General features: G+C 58.6%; 1 protein-coding gene across 7 annotated transcripts in view; it reads left to right on the top strand.

Annotated features, from left to right (window-relative positions):
• The first annotated feature begins 2284 nt into the window (after nt 1–2284).
• NRXN2 (neurexin 2) overlaps nt 2285–8394 on the top strand; it is a 120809-nt gene continuing 114699 nt past the window's right edge. For all 7 annotated transcript variants that reach the window (XM_032153285.2, XM_032153289.2, XM_032153290.2 and 4 more), the window contains exon 1: nt 2285–2503. The gene's annotated coding sequence lies outside the window, so the exon portion shown is untranslated. The remainder of the gene's footprint in view (nt 2504–8394) is intronic.

Below are 8394 nucleotides of genomic sequence, written 5' to 3'. Positions count from 1 at the left end.
GCATGGACATGCATGCTGTATCTGCTGTGTTTCCCCTCCCCCATGTGTCCCCACTGGCCTTTGCACATGGGAGAAGGGCATGTGCTCAGCACATCACTCAACTGTCCACATTGGGTGGGTGCCTGTGTGTGGTGTGTGTGTGTGTGGGGTGTGTCTTGAAGTGGCAGGTCCCAAATGCTTAAGCAATCTGAACCTTGGACCTTGCAGAGAGGAGAGATGTCCCTGTAGGTGGGAGGGACAGGGAGGTGCAGCAGCTGCCCGGTGACCTTTTCTGCCCTTGATGGGCAAAGCTGAGGGTGGGGAAAGGAGACGAGTGCTCATACTTACCTCCCTCCCTGCCCAGGCTCCTCTGTAAGGGTCTGAGTCTGTCTCTGTGAGCCATTGCATCTGTCTGTCTATGCCCTGATGCCTGGATAGACAAGGGGTGTGTGTGTGTGTGTGTGTGTGTGTGTGTGTGTGTAGGCTGCAGGAAGAGGAACAGTGGGGGATGGGCAGGAAAGTGGGCTGTGGGGTCAGAGAGGCGATTTCGCATTCATAGGCCCTGACTCAGCAGTTCCATTCTGTGGCTCCTTCATTGGCTTTGGTGGGGATGCCCTGAGGGTCTCTCCAAGGTCAGAGTGGGCCCTAAGTCTGGGACCTGGTTTAGGGATCACCCTTCTCGACTCCTAGGAAAAACTCCTTGCAGCCTGGGTCCCCCTCTTACCCCTTCACAGGCTGGGGAAGGAGGTTCCCTCCAGGGGGCTGGTGTCCGCGTGAAGCCACTCAGTAATTGACCACTGTCTTCAAAGTGCCTGGGCAGGGGTCCAGGATGACTGTGGGTAGGTCCCCTGGGTGCACCTGTTCTGGGCATGCATTAATTGCCTGGTGTAGATACTTGTGTGCACAAGTGTGTATGTTCTTGGGCAGTATATGCTTCCTGTGGGTGTGTTACCATGGTGGGGCATTTCTGCAGGTGTTCTTGTGTGTCTCTGGGAATGCCCAGTGTTCACAGATAGGTGTGCATGGCTGTGAGTGCCCCGATGTGCATGCATTGGTGGTTGAAGGTAAGTGTTCTTGCATGTTGCCTCTGGCTAAGGAAGTGCCAACTACCACCACCTGTGCAGATCACAGACCCTGCAACAGAAATCAGGGTCCTGGAGTGAGCTGGCAGAATGGTCTGGCACGTGCGCGTGTGCGCGCACGCGCACATACACACACACACACACACACACACACACACACACACACACACACACTGTCATTTCACTGTCTCATTCAGCAGCCCAGTGACCGACCTCGGGGTATACACACTAGGTGCCAGTGTGTGTACACTTTTATTGGCGGAGTGAGTGAAGGGTGTCCCCCAGTCCCCCACACTCATACACATGCACAGTGATGCATGTACCGTTACAGGAGACACCTGCGCCCCCCAGCACCACTCTAACTGAAACTCATGGATGGGAGGAGGAGAACAGAGAAGGGGGCTGCTGCCAGGTGCCCTCAGTCACCAGGCATATGCAGCCGCAACCCCGCCCCCACACCTACTCGTACCCCAGTCCAGGGTTCCAGGCAGAACTGAGAGTTTGGCCTCAAACTCTGGGATTCCCATGAGGCAGGACTGGGAAACCCCCAAGTTCCTAGGTCTACCCCGCCCCCATCTCTGCCTTTCCTTCCCCCACCGCCTCCGTCTTTATCCCAGCAAAGCCCCTTCCTCTTCAGTTCTGAGGGCTCCAAGCCAGGGGCCCTCCGGACGGTGGGAGGCGGGGGCCAGGCTACCGGCTGGAAAAAGCCCCCAGCAGCCGTGGACCCACCGAGTCCCTCTTTAGGCTCCTCGAAGCCCGGGCCCGCCCCTGGGCGTAGCCAGCAGAGGGCGCTGCGGCACAGGCCCCGAACCAGCCCTGCTCCCGCGGCGTCCTAAGTCGGGGTCCACAGTCTCTCCTTCGGCTTGTCCCAGCCCCTGCGCTGCGCGAAGACCCGCTGGTTGTGGCGGGAGGGTGCGGGACCCAAGGCCCCGAACTAAGGGGCGAAGGGCGAGGGTGCTTGGGTTCCCGGAAAAGACATTGAGGCCGGGTTTGGGGCCCGCCTGGTTGGGGGCCCGGGCGCCCGAGAACCTCGAGAGGCTGGGAGGAGCGCGGGTGCCGCGGGGCCGGGACGCCTGAGTCCCGCGCCGGGGAGGCAGTGGGCCTGTGGAGCCGCCGGACTGGCGGCTTCTGCGCCCTTGCATTGGCTGCGCTGCTCGCCCGTCAGCGCAGCGTGGTCCAATGCGCGCGTCTCGGGGGCGGGCACTGGTGCTGATGCTGCCGTCAGTCGGTGTTGCAGGGATGCGGCGGCGGGAGCAGCCGCCCTGACTCGCGGAGCATCCTCGGAGAGGCACCGCGGCGGGGCGGACGGGCGGGGACGCGGCGGGGAGCGAGAGAGGCGCGAGGCGGCAGACACCGCTAGCCCAGGCTCTGCCACCCGTCGGAGACGGGGCGGCCCTGTAGCTCTGCTACCCACCCTCCAGCTTCTGGCGCCCCAGAACCAGGTAAAATGGGGGGGGGGGCTGCGGCGGAGACGGGCGGGGGGCGGGAGCCGATCGGGGGAGGGGAGCGGATCGGAAGGGGCGAGGGAGGCAGGACGGATGAATTGGGGGGCGGGGGCGCCGCGCTGAGAGGGCTGGCCCGGTGACAGCGAGGAGGCAAAGCCACTGGGGGCTTGGGGGTTGGAGACTCCTGTGGAAGGGGCACTGGCCCTGAGAGCTGGGGAGAATGGGGAAGGGTGGGAGGAAGGGTCTTTGGGGGAAGGGATGGAGAGAGAAGGAGGGGCATCCAGAGGACTGAGAGGGGGTTCTAAAAGGGGGGTCCCCAGTCTGTGCTAGCCCCAGAGGCTTGAAGCAGCGCCGGGCCAGAGGAGCTGTTGTGTTCTGGAGGGTCTAACCAGCGAGAAACTGGGCTTCGTGGGAGGAGAGGAGAGGGGGCTGGAGAAGAGAGAGAAGTGGAGAGGGAAGGAAAGGGGCCAGGCCAAGGGCTTCGTCCTGAGGGGACCCACTGAGAACCAGGCTTTCCTGGGGGGATGGGAGCCAAGGGGAGAAGAGGTTATTGGGAGAGAGTAGAGGGGAATGTGCCAAGGTGCTCCAGGCAGAGACGGGTCTGTGCTGGTGGAGAGCTGGGAAAGATGGGGTCTGAGGGAGAGGAGCGGAAGCTTGCGGGGGAAGGCTGGGGGTGATGAGAGAGGGAGACTGGGAAATCAGTAGGAGGGGGCTTTGCTGGGGTGGGAATGCGCCGGGGGCGGTGACAGGGTTCTGGTCAGAGAGTGCTGCAGGGGGAGAGGAAGCTGCAGGGCCCTTGGCTTGCTCCCCGACCCCTAAAGAGGAAGGGACCATTTCTCATGTCCCAGCCTCCTCCCCCAGCTGAAGCAGCAGTCTTCCCTGGGGTCTTTGGGTTGGGGTATGAGCCCTTGAACCCTTGATGGGCTCTTGGGGCACAATTGGCTTTGGGGTGCTGTTGTCTCCTTTACTCTCACCCCCCTCCTGAGTCTTGGGAGAGGGCATTCGATGCCTCGTTGAGCTAGCAAGGGCTGGGAGGGGCTTTTTCTTGGTGTCTGGAGGTGAAGGAAGAGGCTGTCCACCTGGAATAATGAAATAGATTTTTAGGGGGTGGGTCTTGGGTCCCCAGTCCCTTGGCTGCCTTGGGGGCTTCCAGATAGCCGTTTTTGTATGTGTTGGCGGGTGGGCGTCTCTCCTCTTCCATTCATTCTTATCCTTCCCTGTTGTCTACCTTCCCAGTGTCTGGGTGTTCCTTTTAGGGGAGGGTGGACGGTAGGGTCTTACTTTCTCTGTCTTCTGCCAGAGAAGGAGAAAGAAAGAAGGGAGAGGGAAGGAGAAGGGGAGGGAGGTCTGCAGTCTGCTAACTGTGAGGCCTTCTGTTTTGTGGGTGCTTCAGCCCCTCAGTCCTACCTCCTCTTGCTTCCAGGGATGGCTCCAGGGATGCTGGCACCTGAGGTGTGGCTGGATCTTTTGGGAGACAGGGGAGAAGGGTCTGGCTGGGGGCTCTTCATTCATGCTAGAGGAAGTGTTCTCAGACCCATCCTATCCTCAGATCCACAGGGGTGGGCGGGATGGACCAACCAGCCACGGCTGCTGGGCAGTTCTTTCCAGCATCCTGGGTCTGGGCTGAATCCATATGACAGTGGAGTTCTGAGAGGAGGGGCTGGGTGCGCGAGTGGCTGATGGGGACCCCTCTTTCCTTCCAGGCTCAGTCACTACCCAGGTCCAGCTGCTCCCTCCTGCTTGCCCTTGCCAGTGACACAGACACTCTGACAATGATACACGCGCTCGGTGGCACCCACCCAGACACACACCTACACAGGCACACACACCTGCGTACACAATACACCTCCTGGCAGCATACCGCCCACACTCCCCACCCAGAGAGGCTGCCACCTCGTGCCTGCCTCCTTGAGACCTCCCCCAGGCACCTTGCTGTCATGTACACAACACACACACGGCCACTATGTGCCCCCAGAGCCCCCAGCGCAGCACTGCCAGCCCTCACCCTTAGATGCACACAGCCCCCATCCAACCACTCACCTCCCCAGGCTCACAGCCATCGCAGGCACACCTGTGCTTCTTCCTCATACACCTTCAGTCCTTGCAACACACTCTCTCCTTCTAGACACCCCATCCCTCCCAGGTCTACACAGCACGTGTGCACACCCTCCCAGACACACCAGTCCCTGCCGCCCAGCAAGCTCATCCTGAAGTACCATGTGCATGTCTGTCTGGGTGCTGAACACTTTGCCCCAGGCCTTTGTGTGTGTGCACGTGTGTGTGCACACCAGCACATGTTTGCTAACACACTTTATGCTATGGCTCACCCCCTAAACCTCTCTTCTACTTTCTCTCTCTCTCACTCACTTATCTTTGTACCTTCGGCCCAGGGCCTCCTACCCCTCCTGGCCACAACCACGACCCTTCCCAGTAGAGTCCAGCCTCCAGCTACACCTGGCTTCCCTGGGAGCCTTCCCATTTCTAAGTGGCCCCAACCCCCGCATCAATCCTCAGGCACAGGGGCCCCTACACCTGCCTGTGCACTGGAGACACTGTCCCTTCATTCGCAGCTCCCAAGCCCAGCCCCCACAGGGATGCCCCGATTGTGTGTCCTCACATGCCACCCACCTTGCTGCTCCATCTGTTGGTGCAGCTCCCTCCCCCTGCCCCTTCCACACTGACGGGCCTGTGGGCTCTCGGAGACTCATTCAACAAATAATCTGGTGCACACTTTCAGGGGTGTGTGTGGCACCTTGTTATTTACAAAGCTGCTTACCCACTGCCACCACCACTGTTTGGCATGGTGGGGTGAGGGTGAAGGTGGGACTCTGCTGTGCTCCTCAGTGAGCCTCAGTTTCCTCACCTGTGAAGTGGGACCCTCATCCCTACCTAGTAGGATGTTACGAGGACTCACTGAGAGGACAGTGATGGCAGTGATAGTAGTAACAAGCATATTTATTGTGTACCTACTGTGTGCCTGGCCCTGTGCGAAGCACTCTGTAAACCTTACTTTGATGTATTTGTCAGGCACATAGAAGGTCCCCATAAATTTTAGCTATTTTTATTGTCATTATCATAACCTTCCCTGCACACACACACACACACACACCTGTCATAGATACCTTTAGGAACATTTCCAGGCACCTCATGCTTACTCACAAGGCCGCCCCTGGAAGCCATCTGTCCCCCTCTGCATCACTGGGGTGCACCCACCCAGGCTGCTGTGCCCCAGCTGTGCACAGCATAGGTAAGCTTGGTGCTCATCCCTCCCACCACCTACCTCCATGCTCCCACGCACCTGTCCTCCGGCCCCCACTCCGCCGAGTCATTCCATTGAGCCTCTGTCCCCAGGCCACCCGCTTCCCCAGCTCCATGAGGCGGCAGCAGCCTCGTCCTGTGCACCCCGAGCTACCAGCTTCTGGGCCCAGCCCGCTCCATGCTTCTTTCCATGACACAGAGAGCTGCTTGGGGACCTGCGGACATGCCCACTCATGCCCAGCCCACCCTGGCATGGGACTCTGACTTATCTTTAGACCTGTTTGTTCCTTCTTCTGCCCTCTGAGTCAGGACAGTTGACCAGCAGAGTTGAGGAGGACACGAGGGATAGGGATTAGACAGAACCAAATCTGAATCCCAGCTCTGCCATTTATGATTTGTGGGACCTGGGGTGGGTCCCTGCTCCCCTTTGAGTATCTATTTCCTCATCTGTAAAAGGGGCAGTGATAATACTTGTCTTGCTTACTTTTCTCACCAAGCCTTGGTGAAGATCAAAGGAAACACTAGGCACTCAGTACTGCAAACTGTAAAAGGCCGAGATGAGAAGTTTTAAAAAAATCATTAATACGACACACTTTTTTTTTCACACATTAGTCCATGCCAGGCACTGTACTAGGAGCTTTATGTATGTTAATTCTAATTTTGACAACATTGTTACTATCTCCATTTTATACATAAAGAAAGTGAAGCACAGAGAGGCTGAGTAACTTACCAAAGGTCACACAGCTGGATAGGGGTAGAGCTGGCATTTGAACCCAGGCTTCGGAGCCAGTGCCTCTAACCACTGTGCTGTCTTGTTTTTGCTGCTGCTGAGGTTGTGGCTGGGTATGGAAAGGCACGGGGTCTTCCCTTTTTTCTGCCAGATCATCACGGCTGGAAGGAAGGGGAGGTAGGAACTGTTCACTGTCTGCCAATCTTGCCTGGAATTTCAGGGGGGAGAGGGGACCCTCCGAAAAACATTCTGCACCTGAAAAGGACCTCAGGGGTCAGGCGGTCTGCTGTCCTCTTCCATATGATTCAAGAGCTTCCCCCACGCCGAGCCTCTCTGAGCAGCAGTCATCCGGTCTCACCTCGAACACCTCCACAGACGGGGAACTCACCACCCCCCGAGGCAGCCTACTCCACTGTTGGATGCTTTAGATTGCCAGCCAGCAAGTTTCTCTTTAGCCTGAGCCAGAATCTCCCCCCATAGCACGCACTTCTCCCACCTGTCCACGGGCTGCCTTCTGGGGCCACCAGAATGTGTGTAAACCCAGCTCTTCCTCCCTGGCGCCTGGAGGAGGCCCCTGCTGTCTCACTCCCAGCTGGCATGAGAGGATGCTGGCGTGAGGAGAGGAGAGCCAGAGGGAGGCCGGCATCCCCATGGCTGGAGGTGTGTGTATGGGCGTGTGTTTGTGTGTGTGGGCATTGACAGAGAGGGGGCTGTGTGGATGGGGGGAGAGGGCCCCTGGCCAGGGGCTCTGCTTGTGTGGGCATGGATCACCATTTTCATACTTGCCCCTGATGGTGTGGGGCTGAGGCCTTTGGTCAGGTTGGAGGGCCCCGGTCTAGGTCAGCAGGTGCAATGGGAAGTGTCTGGAAGGGAAGGCCAGTGACTGGTTCTAGTCTTGCGTTTCTGTGTGATCCCAGGCCAGCTCACTGCCCCTCCCTGGGACTCAGTTTCCACATCAGGAAAAAAAAGAGAAGACGAACCCCATGAACTCTGAGGTCTCTGTCTCCCAGTCCCAGGAGTGGGCTTTAGAGTGGGGCACCTGAGAGAGCCGTGTCCCCTGTGAAGGCCAGATCAGAGGAGGGTGGGCTCTGAGCCCCAGACACAGGGGTAAAAGAAATGCCTTGGAGCCCTCACACCCTTTACCTGCACTGTGGCCTTTGGCAAGTGAATTCATCGTTCTAAGCTCGGCTTCCTGGTCTGTAAGGCTGAGTGACAAAACGACCTCCTAGAAGCCGAAAGACTGACTAAGACAGCGCACATGGGGTCCAGCCTGGTGTCTAATGCAGACGGAGTCAAAAGCTTGCAGCCTAGAGGCTTCAGTGGCACTGGCCTTGCTGTGGGAAGATGAGGAGGAGGCTCTGGCCTAGGAGGACCCAGGAAGAGTTATCGGGAGAGGGTAATGTTGAGTTATTGGGAGAGGGTAATGTTGGGAAGAGGCAGCAGAAGTTCTGAGGGCAGCCTAGCCACCCCCTGCCCCACCCGCTCCAGCTCTGGGCAGCAGTGGCCCAAGGCTGCTGAGTCTATCTGTGGGTGGGGGCAGGGTGGGAGGCACTAGGGAGCTGACTGGGTACAGAACCCCAGGATTACTCAGGAGGTCAGCTCCCCAGAGGTGTGGCGGCTCTGGGCCAGCAGTGGGTGGCAGTGTGCACTGCACTGATGTCAGTGAGCAGGCTGGTACCCCAGGGCCACCCTGGCAGTGTCCCTGCACTGGCAGTGGGCAATGGAAGAAGAAAAGTGGGCCTTGTGGGGGCAGTACTTGGACGCTGTGGGTGCAGGGCGGCTTCCTCTGCACTGCATAAGCCTGGGGAGGAGCTGTTGCCTTGTACAACTCCAGGGGACACCGTTTACTTGACGTGGTCGTGTGAGGCAATGACCCTGGCCTGTGGGGAGACCTCTGGAG

Source organism: Hylobates moloch, unplaced genomic scaffold (assembly GCF_009828535.3).
Source record: "Hylobates moloch isolate HMO894 unplaced genomic scaffold, HMol_V3 SCAFFOLD_5, whole genome shotgun sequence".
NCBI lineage: Eukaryota > Metazoa > Chordata > Mammalia > Primates > Hylobatidae > Hylobates > Hylobates moloch.
This window is presented reverse-complemented; position numbering and strand designations above follow the sequence as displayed.